Raw genomic sequence first — 19,616 nt, 5'->3', positions numbered from 1 at the left:
TTAACAATGAGGAACAGCTGTTAGGATATTCAAGTCTGTGTGGTCCTTAAAAATTAAAGAATAGCATGGTAACTAGATGAAATTCACAAAAGTAAGAGAACCTATTAGAGGATATTTCAGCCCACATTTTTCCAGGATTGTAATATCCTTGTTTATGACGGAGCATTAATGCACTTTTTGCAGTCAGATGAAAGAGAAAACCTACCAGTAAAATGCTACTCCTTCATTAATTTAACCTTGTCACAAGACAGGTATAATGAATGATGGGCATTGTTCACCAGCCTTGTTATTTCAGTTGCAGGCATTGGTAAAGCCATCCTATCCTGCAACAGTTCAACAGAAATGAGGTTACAAGAAGCAAAGTTTATTGATTGATCTTCTGTAACAGTTCTGTATTTGGAAGAAAGCTCAACCTTACATTCTGGAATTTATATCCCTTCAGTATAAACCCTTGACATTGCAAATACTTAGAGTATCATTTAAAGGGCAGCACGCCCTAAAAAAGATGACTACAGATTGTCATTTGGTCATACAGAATTCGAACATTGCTTTTTGTCTTGCATTCATTGAGACAATACACAAGCCTGACTAATCCAAATGAAAACAACATTTATTCCATATGAGAGGAGAAAGTTGATTAGTTGGCAACGGGACTCTGATTGGTTGAGACTTTGCCATGGATAATGCAGCAGTTTGAGGATGGCTGGCAGTTCACTGCGAGACTTTGGTTAAATTTTAAACCGGGCAGGTTGACACTGATTAGTCAAGGCAATGTCCTGAAAAATGAACCAAAGAATGACTGCTGATTATTTTGTTATCCTGAAACAGTTAAAATAGAACTATATTCTACTTTTGATCACTCCTAGGATCTTCTGAGCCAAGACATGAAAATGTGATGAGAGAAAAAAAGATTGTTGCATGATCTAAACTTGCATTCAGCAAATTTCCAGATCTTAAACCATGACAGCAATTACTTCATGATAATAAAATGTGAGGCTGGATGAACACAGCAGGCCAAGCAGCATCTCAGGAGCACAAAAGCTGACGTTTCGGGCCTAGACCCTTCATCAGAGAGGGGGATGGGGGGAGGGAACTGGAATAAATAGGGAGAGAGGGGGAGGCGGACCGAAGATGGAGAGTAAAGAAGATAGGTGGAGAGGGTGTAGGTGGGGAGGTAGGGAGGGGATAGGTCAGTCCAGGGAAGACGGACAGGTCAAGGAGGTGGGATGAGGTTAGTAGGTAGCTAGGGGTGCGGCTTGGGGTGGGAGGAAGGGATGGGTGAGAGGAAGAACCGGTTAGGGAGGCAGAGACAGGTTGGACTGGTTTTGGGATGCAGTGGGTGGGGGGGAAGAGCTCGGCTGGTTGTGTGGTGCAGTGGGGGGAGGGGATGCACTGGGCTGGTTTAGGGATGCAGTAGGGGAAGGGGAGATTTTGAAACTGGTGAAGTCCACATTGATACCATATGGCTGCAGGGTTCCCAGGCGGAATATGAGTTGCTGTTCCTGCAACCTTCGGGTGGCATCATTGTGGCAGTGCAGGAGGCCCATGATGGACATGTCATCAAGAGAGGGAGTGGAAATGGTTGGCGACTGGGAGGTGCAGTTGTTTGTTGCGAACTGAGCGGAGGTGTTCTGCAAAGCGGTCCCCAAGCCTCCGCTTGGTTTCCCCAATGTAGAGGAAGCCGCACCGGGTACAGTGGATGCAGTATACCACATTGGCAGATGTGCAGGTGAATCTCTGCTTAATGTGGAATGTCATCTTGGGGCCTGGGATGGGGGTGAGGGAGGAGGTGTGGGGACAAGTGTAGCATTTCCTGCGGTTGCAGGGGAAGGTGCCGGGTGTGGTGGGGTTGGAGGGCAGTGTGGAGCGAACAAGGGAGTCACGGAGAGAGTGGTCTCTCCGGAAAGCAGACAGGGGAGGGGATGGAAAAATGTCTTGGGTGGTGGGGTCGGATTGTAAATGGCGGAAGTGTCGGAGGATAATTACTTCTCTTTTTTTTCTCTTAACTGCCAAAACTTTGGAACTGAGCCTGTAGCTTCTCTGTGGAATCTTTAAGCAGCATTCAGAAATGAAAGCTGTCAGCATTTTGTTGGTTGGTTAATCCATTCTTTATCAGGTTACTGACGAGCCAAATGTAGTAATCACAATTGGTACTGAGCAATGAACATCAGAGGACGCTGTATCTCAATTTAAAAATAGTTATGTTTTTTGCAGTTTATGTGATGACCATAGCAACAAGCCTGTTGCTCCCCAGGCTGTTTTATAAAGTAATGCCGACAAAAATAAATGAACATTAACATGACAAGGGATTAATAAAACTAGAACTGAACACTTAACAATAAACTTGCCCAGATGATCTATGATAATGTAGTATGCTACTCATGGCTGACCTCTGCAGTGCTTTGTCTGTTTCAAAACAAATTGCTTCCCTAACTGCACTAATATCTGGCAAAGCAGAATAAAATGGTTAAGTCAGAATGACGCTCTCAGCCCTGGATAAAATCTATCATACCACAGCATTTTAAATTTATTTTGTTTTCTTTAAACCAACCTAGTTTAGCTCCAGGTTAGAACAAATTGCAACTGGTGTTCCTGGGGGTTTTTTACAGCCCAGGAAGAGAAGAACATGTGCAGTTCTATTTGCAGGAACATTACTTGTTTACGCTGAGCATAGTGTGTCCAGAACCTACTGAGGAACTAGATGTTCCTACAACTTCTACGGATGACGCATTTCACTGGAATAATGCACCCAACATATTGTTCATCTGTCTTTCCTTAATCGTAATTTTGTTTTAATGTTGTAAGAAGCCTTTTCAGGTTTGCTGCGCTTTTTTAAAAAAATGTTCAGTTGAATGCTTTGTTTTGTAATCTATTGAGAATTACAATTAAAGTAAGTCACATATTCAGTCATTTGCAAGTCTCATTCATAGTTGCACCATTTTTAAAGCTCATTGAAATTTATAGATTCGAATGATGAGTTTGCATAATACAGTATTAAATTTTTCATGCATAGCTCAAACATTTACTGGAGTATTCCATGTTGTTTTCACCTTGGGTGCAATTGCTGACTCAGGCACGTATTTCACTGAAAATTGGGCTTGTTTTGAGAATTGTATTTTTTCACCTATGAGTTTACATTCAAATCTATTGACACTTTATCATAAACAAATTGTACAATCGAACAATATTCTACAATAATGAAAAACCAAGTGCCAGAGAAACTCAGCAGGTCTGGCAGTATCTGCACAGAGAGAAATAGTTCACATTTTAAGTTTGAAATGATTTCCTGTCAGAATATGAAATCTGTTTCTCTCTTCACAGATGCTGCCAGACCCACTGAGTTTGTCCAGCAATTTCTGTTATCAGATCTCCTGCATCCACAGTACTTTGATTTTACTTTAATGTTTTCAAAAGTTTTGTTTGGTATTTTGCTTGGGGTAGTGTAACCAGTTTCTTGGTAGATTATCAAAAAAAAACTCAAAATCTCTCAAAACTCACATATTAGTCTCTTTGTGAGCCAATGGTCCAGCTTAGTTTTTGTGGCCTATTGGAAGTGAGATCAGTTATTGAAAATTCCCAGAAATTGCAGACAGAGTGGTGAAGAAGACATGTGGCTCTCTTGCCTTCACTGGTCAGAGCATTGGGTATAGCAGTTGGGATGTCATGTTCTGGCTATACAAGACATTGGGAGGGCCCATTTTAGAATACTGTGTACAGTTCTGGTCGCCGAACTATTAGAAGGTTGTTGTTAAACTAGAATGGGTGCAGAAAAATTTTACAAGGATTTTGCCAGGACTGGAGGGTTTGAGTTATAAGGAGAGGTTTGATAGGTTGGGACTTCTTTCCCTGGAGTGTTAGAGGCTGAGGTGGTGACCTTATAGAGGTTTATGAAATCATGAGGGACATAGATAAGGTGAATAGCCAAGGTCATTTTCCAAAGGTAAAGGAGTCCAAACTTAAAAGGGTTTAAAGTGAGAGGGGAAAGATTTAAAAGGGACCTGAGAGGCAACATTCATGAAATGAGCTGCCATAGGAAGTGGTAGAGATCGGTATAATTTAAGAGACATTTGAACAGGTACGTGAATAGGAAAGATTTAGAACGATATGGACCATACGCAGACAAATGGGACTAGTTCAGTTTGGGATTGTATTAGAAGTAAAAGGAACTGCAGATGCTGAAGAATCTGAGACAACAAGGTACAGAGCTGGATGAACACAGCAGGCCAAGCAGCATCTTAAGAGCAGAAAAGCTGGCGCTTCATCAGAAATGGGGGAGAGGAAGGGTATTGTGAAATAAATAGGGAGAGAGGGAAAGGCGGATCGAAGATGGGTAGAGGAGAAAATAAGTCGAGAGGAGACTGACAAGTCAAAGAGGCGGGGATACAGCCAGTAAAGGTGAGTGTAGGTGGGGAGGTAGGTAGGGCATAGGTCAGTCCAGGGAGGACAGACAGGTCACGGTGGCGGTATGAGGTTAGGAGGTAGGAAAGGGGGTGGGCCTGAGGTGGGAGGAGGGGATAGGTGAGAGGAAGAACAGGTTAGGGAGGTGGGGAAGAGCTGGGCTGGCTTTGGGGTGCAGTAGGGGGAGGGGAGATTTTGAAGTTTGTGGAATTCACATTGATACCATTGGGCTGCAGGGTTCCCAAGTGGAATATGAGTTGCTGTTCCTGCAACCTTTAGGTGGCATCATTGTGGCACTGCAGGAGGACCAGGATGGACATGTCGTCTAAGGAATTGGAGGGGGGAGTTGAAATGGTTCACAACTGGGAGGTGCAGTTTTTTATTGCGAACCGAGAGTAGGTGTTCTACAAAGCAGTCCCCAAGCCTCTGCTTGGTTTCCCCAATGTAGAGGAGGCCACAACAGGTACAGCAGATACAGTATATTACATTAACAGATGTGCAGGTGAACATCTGCTTGATGTGGAAAGTCTTCATGGGGCCTGGGATGGGGTGAAGGAGGAGGTGTAGGGGCTTCCTGCAGTTGCAGGGAAAAGTGCCGGGTGTGGTGGGGCTGGAGGGGAGTGTGGAGCAGACAAGGGAGTCACACAGAGAGTGGTCCCTCCAGAAAGCAGACAAAAGTGGGGATGGAAAAATGTGGTGGGATCGGATTGTAGATGGCGGAAATGTCGGAGGATGATGCATGTATCTGGAGGTTGGTGGGGGGGTATGTGAGGACAAGGGTAGTGTTTTTTGGTTGTTACTGCAGGGACAGGGTGTGAGGGGTGATTTGCTGGAAATGTGGGAGACACGGTCGAAGGCATTCTCGACCACTGCGGGGCGAAGTTGCGGTCCTTGAAGAACGAGGACATCTGGGATATACAGGAGTGGAATGCCTCATTCTGGGAGCAGATGTGGCAGAGGCGAAGAAATTGGGAATAGGGGCTGGCATTTTTGCCGGAAGGTGGGTGGAAGGGAGGAGGGAGGTATATTCTTGGTAGCTGTGGGAGTTGGTGGGCTTGAAATAGATATTGGTTTCTAGGTGGTTGCCCAGTTTGGAGACAGAGAGGTCCAGGAAGTTGAGAAAGGCGTTAGAGATGGTCAGCCCAGCCCAGCTCATCCCTGCCTCCCTAACCTGTTCTTCCTCTCACCTATCCCCTCCACCCACCTCAAGCGACACCCCCATTTTCCACCTACTAACCTCATCCCGCCCCCTTGACCTGTCTGTCCACCCTGGACTAACCTGTCTCCTCCCTACCTTCCCAGCTACACTGGCTCCATCGCTCCCTCTTTGACTTGTCTGTCTCCTCTACACCTATCTTCTCCTCTATCCATCTTCAATCCACCTCCCCCTCTCTTACTAATTATTTCAGAACCCCCTTCCTCCCTCACTTCTGAAGAAGGTTTTAGGCCCGAAACGCCAGCTTTTCCTGCTCCTAAGATGCTGCTTGGCCTGCTGTGTTCATCCAGCTGTGCACCTTGTTGTCTCAGTTTGGGATTACCTGGTTGGCATCAGTGAGTTGAACCCTAGGGTCTGTTTCTTGCTCTATGACTGATTCTGACTCTGTCACAAATCCATGCTGTGGTATGACAGTTTTATGGGCAGGATATCTAATGCATAAGACCTCAGGAAATTAAGTTGCACTGAATCCAATTTTTCTACAAATTTATACTTTTTTTCCACCGTTGCACTGTTAACTGGAGAACTGCTTTGAAAATCCAATGGACCCAAGCAGAGACTTAACTATGATGTCACAGTCTGATGTATTTTTCAAATTGCAAAACCAAACCCAGTGGAATTCTCCTTATGCCTTACATTAAGAGCTGTGGAGAAATATCTATTTGGGAGCTCAGGTATCATCCTAATTCAGGGTGAACATCATCCTCTTTTACTTCTCTGACTTATCATAGAACCATGCAGCTCAGAAGATGCCCTTTGGCCCATCGAGTCTGTACTGACAGAAAACTACTCCAAATCTACACCCATGTCACTTTCTAAAACTTGGTCCGTTGCCTTGAATGTTATAACATTTCAAGTGTTCATCCACACTCCTTTTAAAGGTTTTGAGGTTTCCTGCCTCAGCTGTTCTCTCAAGATTCCTACCACCCTCTGGGTGAAAACATTCTTCCTCAAAGCCCCTGTAAATCTTGTGTCCTTCACCTTAACTTTATGTGCCCTTGTTCTTGGCCCTTCATCTAAGGGAACAGCTGCTTTTATATACTATGTCCATGGCCCAATCCCTACAATGTGAAACATGGCATTCCATCCAACAAGCCCACACCGACCCTCGGAGCATCCCACCCAGACTCATTCTACTACCCTGTCCCTGTAACTCTGCACTTCCTACTGCTAATCTGCCTAACTTACACATCCCTGGAATCTATGGACAATTTAGCATGTCTCATCTAACGTGCACATCTTTGGACGGAGGAAGGAAACTGGAGCACCTGGAGGAAACCCACACAGACACAGGGACAACATGCTCACTCCACACAGACAGTTGCCCAAGGCTGGAACTGAACCCACATCCCTGGTGCTGTGAGGCAGCAGTGCTAACAACTGAGCCACCGTGCCGCCTTAGGTCTCCTCTGAGTTTGCTCTGCTCTAAGGAAAACAGCACTAGCTTATCCAGCCTTTCTCCTTAACTAAACTGCTCCATCTTTGGCAACATCTAGTGAATTTGCTCTGCACCCCTTCTAATGCAATCACATCCTTACGATCTGCTCACAGTGTTGCACCTGTAGCCTAACCACGATATTTCTACAACTTCAACATGACCTCCCTGCTGTTATAATCTGTGACATGACTGATAAAGGCAAGTGTCCATTTGCCTTCTTAACTAGACTGTTAACCGGTCCTGCCACTTTCAAGGATGTCTGGAAAAGCACTGTTCCTCTGAGCTTCCTAGTATTCTGCCATTCATTGAGTACTCCCTTGTCTTGTTATTTCTTCCAAAGTGCATCACCTCACTCTTACCAGGGTTAAATCCCATTTGCCGTTGAACTGCTAATCTGATCAATCAGTCTATGCCCTCCCATAACCCAAGGCCTCCTTCCACATTATTGAAACGCCCGGCCCAGCTTTCCAACATCTGCAAACTTCTTAATCTTCACCCCCATATTTTCGTTTCCATTTTTTATATCTGCCACAAACAACAAGGGGGCCTAGCACTAATCTCTGTGGTGCACCACTGGACACTGGCCTCCAATAAAACAAACAACCTTTTACCACCAGAGATGACACACTGTGGGGCTGGAGGAACAAAGCAGGTTTGGCAGCATCAGAGGAGCAGGAAAGCTGATGTTCAGTTCGGGACCCTTCCTGCGTCTGACCTACTGTGATTCTCCAGCTCCACACTGTGTTATCTCTGATTCCAGCATCAGTAGTTCATACTATCTGAGTGTCTTCTACCACCATCCCCTCTCTCCTACCATTAAGCCAATTTTGGATCCATCTTGCCAAGTTACCCTGGTTCCTATGTGCTTTTATTTTCTTTATCAATTTTCCCATGTGGGACTTTGTCAAAAGCTTTGCTGAAATCTGTACAAACACCATCAGCTGCATTACCTAGTCATCACCTTGAAAAATTCAAGCAAATTTGTTCTGCCTGACTTCATTCTGTCAAAGTCATGCTGACTATCACTGATCAAACCTTGCCTGTCCTAGTGGAGATGAATTCTCTCCTTTAGAATTTTCTCCCAACAGTTTCCCTGCCACCGATACGTTACTCAGTAGTCTGGTTTATCTGGTTCATCTCCACCAACCTCTTGAAACATGGAACCAGTCCTATGGTACTTCCTCTGCAGTCAGAGAAGAATTAAAAATTTGAGTCAGAGGCCCCATAATTTACTCCCTTTTCTTTCACCATAGACTGAGATATGATCTATCCAGGCCTGGGGATTTATTCATTTTTAAACGTGCCAATAACTCCTCATTCCCTATGTCAAATGCTCAAAAACTGCACAAACCATCTTCCTGAATTCTATGCGTACATACTGCCCCTCCAAACTGAAGACGGATGTGAAGTCCTTTGTTAACACCTTGCCAATGTCCTCTGGTTCTGCACACTGACTTCCCCTGGGTCCCTAATGGGCCCTACTCTTTCCCAGGTTATCCTCTTCTCCTTAAAATACTTGTAGAATACCTTGAGTTTCTCCTTAATCTTTCCTGCCAGTGTTTCTTCATGCCTCTTCTTTGCTGTCCTAATTGCTTCCTCCCTCAAAGTTGCCACCCAGGTGGATAAGGCTATTAGGAAAGCATATGGTGTTTTGGCTTTCATTAACAGGGGGTTCGAGTTTAAGAGCCGCGAGGTTATGCTGCAGCTCTACAAAACCCTGGTGAGACCACACTTGGAATATTGTGTCCAGTTCTGGTCGGCCTATTATAGGAAAGATGTGGAGGCTTTGGAGAGGGTGCAAAGGAAGTTTACCAGGATGCTGCCTGGAGTGGAGGGCTTGTCTTACGAGGAGAGGTTGACTGAGTTTGGACTTTTCTCTCTGGAGAGAAGGAGGAAGAGAGGTGACCTGATCGAGGTGTACAAGGTAATGAGAGGCATGGATAGAGTCGATAGCCAGAAACTTTTCCCCAGGGCAGGATTGACTGCCACGAGGGGTCATAGTTTTAAGGTGTTAGGAGGAAGGTATAGAGGAGACGTCAGAGGGAGGTTCTTCACCCAGAGAGTTGTGAGCGCATGGAATACTTTGCCAGTGGTAGTCGTGGAAGCGGAGTCATTAGTGACATTTAAGTGACTACTGGACATGCACATGGACAGCAGTGAATTGAGGGGAATGTAGGTTAGGTTATTTTATCTTTGGATTAGGAATATTCCACGGCACAACATGGTGGGCTGAAGGGCCTGTACTGTGCTATACTTTTCTGTGTTCTGTGTTCTATGCTTTCTTAAGTTTTCCTCTGCACTTATTATACTGCATTGCGTCCTCCATTGATGTGCTTCCTTTGTTCTGTGAAAAGCTATCTTTTCCTCTTATCAAATCCTGAATATTCTGAGAAATGCGAGGATCTCTTGGCTTTTTGCTCCCACATTTCACCCTAATGAAAACCTGTTACCCTGTATTCTTGGCAATTCTATTTGGAACGCCCAACTCCTCCTGCACCCCCACCATTGTTCTGCCATAGATTTATCGCGAAGTAGCTGCCCCCAATCTATTTGGGCCAGATCTTGCCGAGTTTTGCTAAAATCTGTCTTCCTAATCCAAAACCCCTTTTGCAGACCATCATTTTCCTTTTCCATGACAAACTTAAAATGTATGGTGTTTTGGCCACTATCACTAAAATGCATCAAACATCTGTCCAGCTTTGTTCCACAGACTTAGGTCTAGCACTGCCCTGTTCCTTGTTGGACTTTCTACATATTGCTATGAAAAAGCTCTCCTGAATATGTTTCAAGAAATCTGCCCCATTTAAGTCTTTCACACTACGATTATTCAATTAATGTTAGAGAATTTGAAATCGCCAAATACATTTCCTGTTATTGCTTTTGCGCCCCCTTGGCAAATTGTCTATATATCTTTTCCTCCATTGCCCACTGACTGGTTGGGTGTCAAAATGTAGTCCCAGCAGTGTAACTGCCCCTGACTTCTCCACCACCTGCTAGAAGAAGCAGTAAAAATGAGGCATGCAACTAATACAGAAATTCACTGTTTGAAAAATTCATCTTCGTCCCTGAAAGACAATCAGGTAAGCCCCGCAAATCCAAAACACTAGTCAATTTCCATCATTTGACTCCTATGTGTTCTCGACATCTCATTTTCCCAGAATGCATCCCCAACTACCTTTAAAGACAGCAGGTAATCATTACTGTCCCCTCCAAATATTAGAAATTAATTACAAGATAATGGGAAAACAGCAAGGATTATATGATATAATTACTAGATACATAAGATACAGAAACCTGCTTTAATAAATTTATGTTGTAACACCTTTGTACCTTAAAGTTAACTGGGCAGGAGAAAGACTTGGGAGATATCATTGACACAGCAACTGGAAGCTCTGGACAAAGCTAAATGGAGCTAATATGCTGAAAAACGAACATGAGGACTGTGGCAATGAGATATGCTGTGAGTCTTTGGCAAGACCTCAGTTCAAAATTTTAGGTTGCTCCAGTCCACTTTACCTCCAGAGTAGCTACATAGAGGAAAGCAAGGTGAGAGCCTTAGATTGTCAGGTTACGAGTCAAATTTGAAGCTTTGTATTTGTATTCAGTAGACATACTCAGACTTGGGAATGATCTGATTCATGTATTTATTAAAAGTGTCAACAGCTTGCAAATGGAGTGTCAGGTGTCTTGGAACTGGATAGAACTCTGATACACTCGTATAAACCGAGAAAACAGTTAGTTTTATTTTGCTTCAGAGATGAGAGACATTTACATTCCCTATTCTAATGCTTTGTTTGTTGTCCCATATTTGAAAGAATATTGGTACTTAAAGCTTAAGCATAATTCTTTTTGTGTGCAGGTTATCTAATTAATTCTACGTGTAGTCCTTGTAGCTTTCTCTCAGTAAATACAATTTTTTTTGCTTCTAATTGGGATATAAAAGACATTCATTCTTCTCGAAGTATCCACTTCTTTGTGTTGTATCCAGCTCCACCTCCCACATAACTGGCCCAAATGCTGACTGAAGATCCAAACCCACCTCCCAATTCTCCCCTTCCAAATTTAACAGAGGTGGGATGGTGTGCCAGCAACTAAGCCATTCCCAGGAGCTGGGTTAGTACTTTAAATTTTGCAATGAGGTTGTGCCCATGTCTCTCAAGTGCTCCGAGGTTTAAGTGCTCTACTTCCTTTGCCCTGTAACGCTACTCCATCCCATGCTACCATCTCTCTCATTCCACACTCTTGTAATTTCCTCCTACATCTTCAGGGTTTTTACATCATTGTGTCACTCTCAATGTAGTTACTGCCCAGTCCGTATACCAGGATTACCAACCCTCCCAAGAAGTCTCCCTCAGTGGAGAGTTGGTCTTCTAGATGCTGTCACGAGTAAAATAAGAAGGGGAACCACCAACTGAATGTTGAAAAAACATAAGCAAATGGTTGAACCTAAGTCTTAAGGAAGACATGATCTAAGCTTGGACCACTCTAGTCAGACCACACTATGGGTATAGTATTCTGCTCTGGTCGTCAAGCCACAAGGGAGATACTGAAGGTTTGCAGGAAGTGCAAACAGCCCAAAGGCTTTGCATCAAAGGCTCGTGTGTAAGAAAAAGCTGGTGAAAGAAGTTATCCAAGAGGTGTTTCTACAGAGATTCGTGTAATATTAAAATGAATGAAAGAGAAGAAAATTGAATATTATTTTAAATTTAAATTAGAAATAAGAAAACATAGTTTCAAACCAGATGCATGCATATTTAGAAATGATGTGAATTCTCCTTGATCAATGTCCAAAATAAATATGCAAGAGTTATGGCGATTAAAGCCCTGGAATCTTTTAAGAAACTATTGAATGATAGCTTGGAAAAACGTTAATGATATTTCTGAATAAATGAATTAAGAAAGCACATCCATAACAAGCTTGTGATATGCTGTAGAGTGCAGCGTATAAAATGGGATTAAGTCATGAAAGTACATCATATCATCATAGACAGATGAGTCTCCTGAAGGGAGTGCTGCCAGTTGAAATCTATTATCCTCACCCTTGCATCCACCTTAAACTTCTTCACTTCGCAGACTGAATTTTACTTTGGATATGTTCTTAAAAGTATTCACTTTCAGGGTATGTGTGGGGTCTATGGCTTAGCCAACAAATTTTGCATATCCCTGGATTTCCTTATGAAGGTGGTTGTGGGCAGTGTTCAAGAGACAGCCCTGCCCATGTGATAAAGGTGATTCGAAAGTGAAATGGGTTATGGAAGTCTAGAATTTTGATGTAACAGCAATGAGAGAGCACCACTATATATCAAAGGCAGGGTAGCATGGAACCTGGAAGAGGCCTTCCTGCTGCTAGTGTTCCTATGCACCTGCTGCCTTTGATGTTGTGGATTATGGATCCCGAGGGTTTAGGAGGTGCTGCAGAAGATGTCTAGGCAAATTGCTGCAGTGCTTCTTGCTTCTAATACACCCCCACAGCCACCTTGTCCTAGTTTTGCCATTTATTCCAGATTAAATCATCAGGCAAAATTAATGAAAAATTACAATTGCTACACTTGAAATATTAGAGATAAAAGTCAATTTATTTGGACTAGGCCTGAGTTCATGATCTTAAAAGCAAAGAGTTATTGCTTTGCTAAAAATATGAAACAACTACATAATGGATTTAATTGTTGTGGAGTGGTGATTATTTGTTGGAGAACACAGGAACAGAGAGAAAATAGTTTGTGCTGCCATTGGTGAAGATATGAAATGATGTTGGTCACATTTTCATTTGATTTGATTTGATTTATTGTTGTCATATGTACCTAGGTACAGTGAAAAAGTTCTGCTTTGCATGCAGTACAGGCAGATCATACCATATAAATTGCATAAGGGTAATAGAAGAGCGAGGAGTACAAAGAACGAGGTCAGTATTAAATTTGAAATTTGAGAGGCCCATTCAGAAGTCTAATAACCGTGAGAAAGAAGCTGTTCACAAATCTGTTTGTGTGTGTTTAAGCTTTTGTATGTTCTGCCTAACGGAAGAGGTTGGAAGAGATTATAGTCAAGCTGGGAGTAATCTTTGATTAGGTTGATTGCTATTCTGAGTCAATGGATTGACATCTGCTGCCCTATCATGGGAGAAAATTAAAAGAGAAAATTGCAATTGAATAACACGTGACCAGTAGAAAAATGGAAGAATTAGTTTCAAACCTTGTTTCTCAAGGCATTAAAAAGCTATACCTCACTACTTTGCTTGTTCACTATTTAATTTAAATAATTGCATTGCAAAACAAACCCTGTTAGTTTCAGAAGCTTTTGGGCTCGCTATGTATGCTGCTGTGCAGAGTACATTAAATGTTTTATCAATCACTGACTTATTGTTTTTGAGTGCTAACTGGCCCATGAAGATAGGCAATAATTCTTTTCGTAATTAATAGATTCTAATAAGGTGACCTGTGAATCTGTGTGTTTCTACTCTGTTACGGAGATGGAAAGTAAACATTTTATTATTCAGAACTCATATGGATTCTTGAGATTTCTGCAGGCCCAATTTGACATCTAAATTGTCTTAAAAATTGGAAGGCAGTAAAACCGTTTTGCTTTGATAATAATGAGGCTCTGCTGAGATGTTTAACTAAGTAGCTGTGCTATTGAGTACCACTGCAGTGAATTTTTAAAAAGATTGACCACATAGTGGCATTATAGAACATAGAACATAGAACATCACAGCGCAGTACAGGCCCTTCAGCCCTCAATGTTGCGCCGACCTGTGAAACCAAACTGAAGCCCATCTAACCTACACTATTCCATTACTATCCATATGTTTATCCAATGGCCATTTAAATGCCCTTAAAATTGGCGAATCTACTACAGTTGCAGGCAGGGCATTTCATGCCCTTAATACTGTCTGAGTAAAGAACCTACCTTTGACATCTCTGATGAAGGGTCTAGGCCCGAAACGTCAGCTTTTGTGCTCCTGAGATGCTGCTGGGCCTGCTGTGTTCATCCAGCCTCACACCTTATTATCCCGGATTCTCCAGCATCTGCAGTTCCCATTATAGAACATAGAACAGTACAGCACAGAACAGGCCCTTCAGCCCACAATGCCGTGCCGACCATTGATCCTCAGGTATGCACCCTCAAATTTCTGTGACCATATACATGTCCAGCAGTCTCTTAAATGACCCCAATGACCTTGCCTCCACAACTGCTGCTGGCAACGCATTCCACGCTCTCACAACCCCCTGCGTAAAGAACCCGCCCCCGACATCCCCTCTATACCTTCTACCAACCAGCCCAAAACCATGACCCCTCGTGCCAGCCACTTCCGCCCCGGGAAACAGTCTCTGGCCACCAACTCCGTCCATGCCTCTCATTATCTTGTATACCTCAATTAGGTCCCCTCTCCTCCTCCTTTTCTCCAATGAAAAGAGACCGAGCTCAGTCAACCTCTCTTCATAAGATAAGCCCTCCAGTCCAGGCAGCATCCTGGTAAACCTCCTCTGAACCCTCTCCAAAGCATCCACATCTTTCCTATAATAGGGCGCCCAGAACTGGACGCAGTATTCCAAGTGCGGTCTAACCAAAGTTTTATAGAGCTGCAACAAGATCTCACGACTCTTAAACTCAATCCCCCTGTTAATGAAAGCCAAGACACCATATGCTTTCTTAACAACCCTGTCCACTTGGGTGGCCATTTTAAGGGATCTATGTATCTGCACACCAAGATCCCTCTGTTCCTCCACGCTTCCAAGAATCCTATCCTTAATCCTGTACTCAGCTTTCAAATTCGACCTTCCAAAATGCATCACCTCGCATTTATCCAGGTTGAACTCCATCTGCCACCTCTCAGCCCATCTCTGCATCCTGTCAATGTCCCGCTGCAGCCTACAACAGCCCTCTACACTGTCAACGACACCTCCGACCTTTGTGTCGCCTGCAAACTTGCTGACCCATCCTTCAATCCCCTCATCCAAGTCATTAATAAAATGTGTAGATTAGGTGGGTTATAGGGGAATGGGTCTGGGTGGGGTGCTGTGAGTGTTGGTGTGGACTTGTTGGGCTGAAAGGCCTGTTTCACACTGCAGGGATTCTATGATTCCTTACAGACAGTCACCCAAGGGTGAATTTGTGACCCAAGTCAGTGACCCAAGGGTCACTGGTGCTGTGAGGCAGCAGTGTTAACCACTGAGCCACCATGCTGCCCAATGGTGATAGTCAGAGCCAGAACAACAGCATATTTGGAGAGGCTAAATAAGCTCCTTCTTAGTGTGAAGACAACTACTTCCCGAGTGTGCTTCAAGAATGAATCAAGTGCATTATTTCTTTAAAAATGATGAGCGGGTGATTGATTTTAACCTCCATCCACTTAGTGTTTTATAGGAGCTGGTGACAAGGTGTTGGAAAAGTTGGGTTAGACATCTGTCATGTTTTGGGTTCCTGTCCGCTCCTTGCTAAAACACATTTGGTGGGGCAGAGGAACACTGCAGCCCAGTCCCAAGAGTGTGGAGAAAGAGAGGAACTTGTGACCGAGGTCCTATCTGCTTTGTTAACTGGACTTTTAACAGACAGTATTTTCTGACCTCTTCCCACTGGCAAGTTTGGAGGAGGGGGCATTTAATCGGGTGGGATGGCGACCAGTCACATTTAACCCTGAGTTATTATTCTTGAACAAGTTAGCCAGCTCTAATATTAAACTGGCTAGGCTGGAGTTAGTAATGCCTCCTTCTACTCTTTCTTGAATTGTGTTTTAATACACAAAGCATTCACAATAAGGTGGGTGAATTAGCAGTGAAAGATAGAATACGGTAGCAATTATACAGACATGGCTGCAGGGTGACCAAGGATGGCAACTGAACATCCATGGGTGCTTATTATTATTTAGGAAGGAGGTAAGATAGCATTTTAAACAAAGGAACTATCAAGGGAATAATGACAAAAGACTTTAGCTCAGAAAATTATGCTGTAGAATCTTTATGGGTGAAGATCCAAAATACCAAGAGGCAGAAATTGTTAGGACTTGTCTGTAGGCCATAAACAATAGTTGAGAAATAAGGGAAGGCATTAAACAAGAAATCAGAGATGCATTCAATAGGGTTACAATTGTAATAATAGGTGACTTTAATATATATAGATTGCATAAATAAAACCAGCAATGATATTGTGGAGGGGGATTTCCTGAAGTATATATATGATTTTTTTCTTAGGTCAATGTATTCAGGAACCAACAGTAGCCATGGTACCATGAGATGAAGGTGGATTATTAGACAAACTTGTTGTATGGAGCCCCTTGGAGAAGAGTGATCATAATATGACAGAACTCTTTGAGATTGAGAATGATGTAGTGAATCGGAAACTAAGGTCCTGAATCTAAACAAAGGGATGGACTGGCGAACCTTATAGAAGGGGCTTTTGATGAATAGGCATTGCTTCATATTTAAAGGAAGTGTGCATTTATTACAAGAATTATTCATTCCTGTCTGATGCAAAAATAAGAAAGCAACAGTGGGTCAGCAATGTCTTAGAAAAGAAATTAGGGATAGCTTGAGATCTAATGGGGTAACATATAAAGATGAAGCAAAAGCAGGACATCTGAGGATTCTGGGCATTTTGGAATTCAGCAAAAGTGGGCTAAACCCATTCGCTACCACAGTTATCTGGACTATACATGTCTGATGAAGGGTCTAGGCCCGAAATATCAGCTTTTGTGCTCCTAAGATGCTGCTTGGCCTGCTGTGTTCATCCAGCCCCACACTTTGTTATCTTCTATACATCCTTGTACCCTGCTTCCTGTAAAGACTCCATTCCATTCTCTCAGCTCCTCCATCTCCATTGCATATGCTCCAATGAGGCCAACTTCAACAAACGAGCCACTGAAATGTCCACTTTCTTCCTCAACTGAGGATTGCCTGTTTAAACAAAACGTACCAGATGATGGGAGGCATAGATAGAGCGGATAGACAGAGACCCCCCCCCCCCCCAGGACGGAATGGCTACCACAAGGGGACACAATCTCAAGGTGATTGGAGGAAGGCACAGGGAAACCCCAGAGGCAGGCTCCTCACACAGAGAGCGGTGGGCGCGTGGAATGCACCTCCAGCGGTGGTAGTCAGATACATTAGCGACATTGAAGTGACTCCTGGATTGACACATGGATGATAGTAAAATGAAGTGTATGCAGTTTGGGTTGATCTTAGAGTGGGATAATAGATCGGCACAACACTGTGGGCCAAAGGGTCTGCACTGTGACGCACTGTTCCACGTTCTAAAAGATTAATCAAGTGGAGGAAAATAGAGTATTACAGTAAAGTTGCAGATAACATAGAAGCTGACTGTCAAACTTTTATAAATATGTGAAGAAGAAAAGATTATTAAAGACTAATCTAAACTTAGATAGATCCATTTCAGTCAGTAGCCAGATAAATTATAATGAGAAATAGAGGAATTGCAGAAGAATTGAACTTTGATTCTGTCTTCAACTAAAAGAGTACAAGTAAATCTCCCAGAAACATTTGAGAACTAAGGGTTGAGTGTGAGGGTGGGATTGAAGTAAATTAATAATCATAGAAAAATGGTACTGAGGAAATTGATGGAGTTAAAACTTGACAAATCACCGTGATCTGCATCCCTAGGGTGCTGATGGAAGTGGCTTTGGAATATTGGATGCACTGTTGGTCATCTTTCAAAATTCTATCAACTCTCAAACAGTTCCTACAATTTGAAGGATAACAAATGTAACCCACAATAAAAAAATAAATGATTGTGGGCCGCATCACCTACGATCAGTCTTGGAGAAAGTGCCACAGTCCATCATTAAAGGTGTGATAAAAGAATATTTGGAAATGGTCCCAATTAGCAGTTATTCATACTTCCAGACAAAGCTTTACCGATTCCTTTTGACTGTGCATCTGTTTTGTTCTCTCTCTGGGCTCCATCTCCACCTATCATTTATTCCTTCCCCCTCCTCCCATCGGTTCTTTAGGATTTCTATGAAACTTTGGCAGCTACAATCAGTTTTTAAGAAGGGTCACTGTACTCGATGTTAATTCTGCTTTCTCTTCGCAGATGCTACCAGACATGCTGAGTTTTTCCAGCAATTTCTGTTTGTTTTGTGAAATATTTCAAAACCCTTAACAGCATTGGACAAAAACAGCATGTGTTTATGAAAGGCAAATCATGCTTTACAAAACTGCCAGAATTCTTTTGCCAATTTAAAATAGATGGCAGGATTCAACGGATCTGGCATATTTGGATTTTCAGCAGATTTTTTGATAAAGTCACAAATAAGAGGTTAGTGGGCAAATTTAAAGCACATGGATTAGTGGGTATTACAGCAGCACGGATCGAGAATTAGCTTACAGACAGGAAACAAGGAGTGTGAAAAATGCATCTTTTGCTGAGTTGCAGGTAGTGACTTGTGGGAGTACCGCAACTATCAGTGCATGGCTTCATGAAATATAAAAATGACCTACCTGGATGAGGGATCAAATGCAACATTTCAACATTTGCTGATGACACAAAATTGGATGACTTTTTAAAAAATATCCATTCACAAAATGTGGACATCTCTGCTTAGGCCAATAGTTACTGCTCAGAAGGCAGTTAAAAGATAGCCTAACCCTCCCTCCACAGACCCCTTCACCCGCCTCCAACACAAGTCCTCTTCCTGGCCACCACCCCTAGGCCTCCTACCCTCCCTTGACCTCTTCATCTCCAACTGCCGTCGAGACATCAAATGCCTCAACCTCTCGACCCCTCTCACCCACTCCAACCTCTCCCCCACAGAACAGGCAGCCCCCTGCTCCTTCCGCTCTAACCCCAACCTCACCATCAAACCTGCAGACAAGGGTGGCGCAGTGGTAGTATGGCGCACTGACCTCTACATCGCCGAAGCCAAATGCCAACTCTCTGACACCTCCTCCTACCGCCCCCTTGATCATGACCCAACCCCTGAGCACCAAACCATCATCTCCTACACGATGCACGACCTCATCACCTCAGGGGACCTCCCACCCACAGCCTCCAACCTCATTGTTCCCCAATGCCACGCAGCCCGTTTCTATCTCCTTCCCAAAATCCACAAACCTGCCTGCCCTGGTCGAGCCATTGTCTCAGTCTGTTCCTGCCCCACCGAACTCATCTCCACCTATCTGGACTCCATTTTCTCCCCTTTGGTCCAGGAACTCCCTACTTACATCTGTGACACCACCCATGCCCTCCACCTCCTCCAGGACTTCCAATTCCCTGGCCTCCAACACCTCATTTTCACCATGGACGTACAGTCCCCCTATACACCTGTATTCCTCATGCAGATGGCCTCAAGGCCCTCCGCTTCTTCCTGTCCCGCAGGCCCGACCAATCCCCCTCCACCGATACCCTCATCCGCCTAGCCGAGCCCGTCCTCACCCTCAACAACTTCTCTTTCGATTCCTCCCACTTCCTACAGACAAAGGGGGTGGCCATGGGCACCCGCATGGGCTCAGGCTATGCCTGTCTCTTTATAGGTTACGTGGAACAGTCCTTCTTCCGCACCTACACAGGCCCCAAACCCAACCTCTTCCTCCAATACATTGATGACTGTATCGG

The 19,616-nt window shown here is 43.6% G+C and overlaps 1 protein-coding gene across 25 annotated transcripts in view; it reads left to right on the top strand.

Moving 5' to 3' along the window:
* Nucleotides 1–19,616, top strand: part of LOC125455410 (gephyrin) — a 475,974-nt gene that overhangs the window by 371,729 nt on the left and 84,629 nt on the right. The gene's annotated exons all lie outside the window — the stretch shown is intronic.

The sequence above is a fragment of the Stegostoma tigrinum genome, chromosome 10, assembly GCF_030684315.1.
Source record: "Stegostoma tigrinum isolate sSteTig4 chromosome 10, sSteTig4.hap1, whole genome shotgun sequence".
In the NCBI taxonomy this organism is placed as follows: Eukaryota; Metazoa; Chordata; class Chondrichthyes; order Orectolobiformes; family Stegostomatidae; genus Stegostoma; species Stegostoma tigrinum.
The sequence above is the reverse complement of the archived record's forward strand: the minus strand, read 5'-3'. Positions and strand labels throughout refer to the sequence as shown.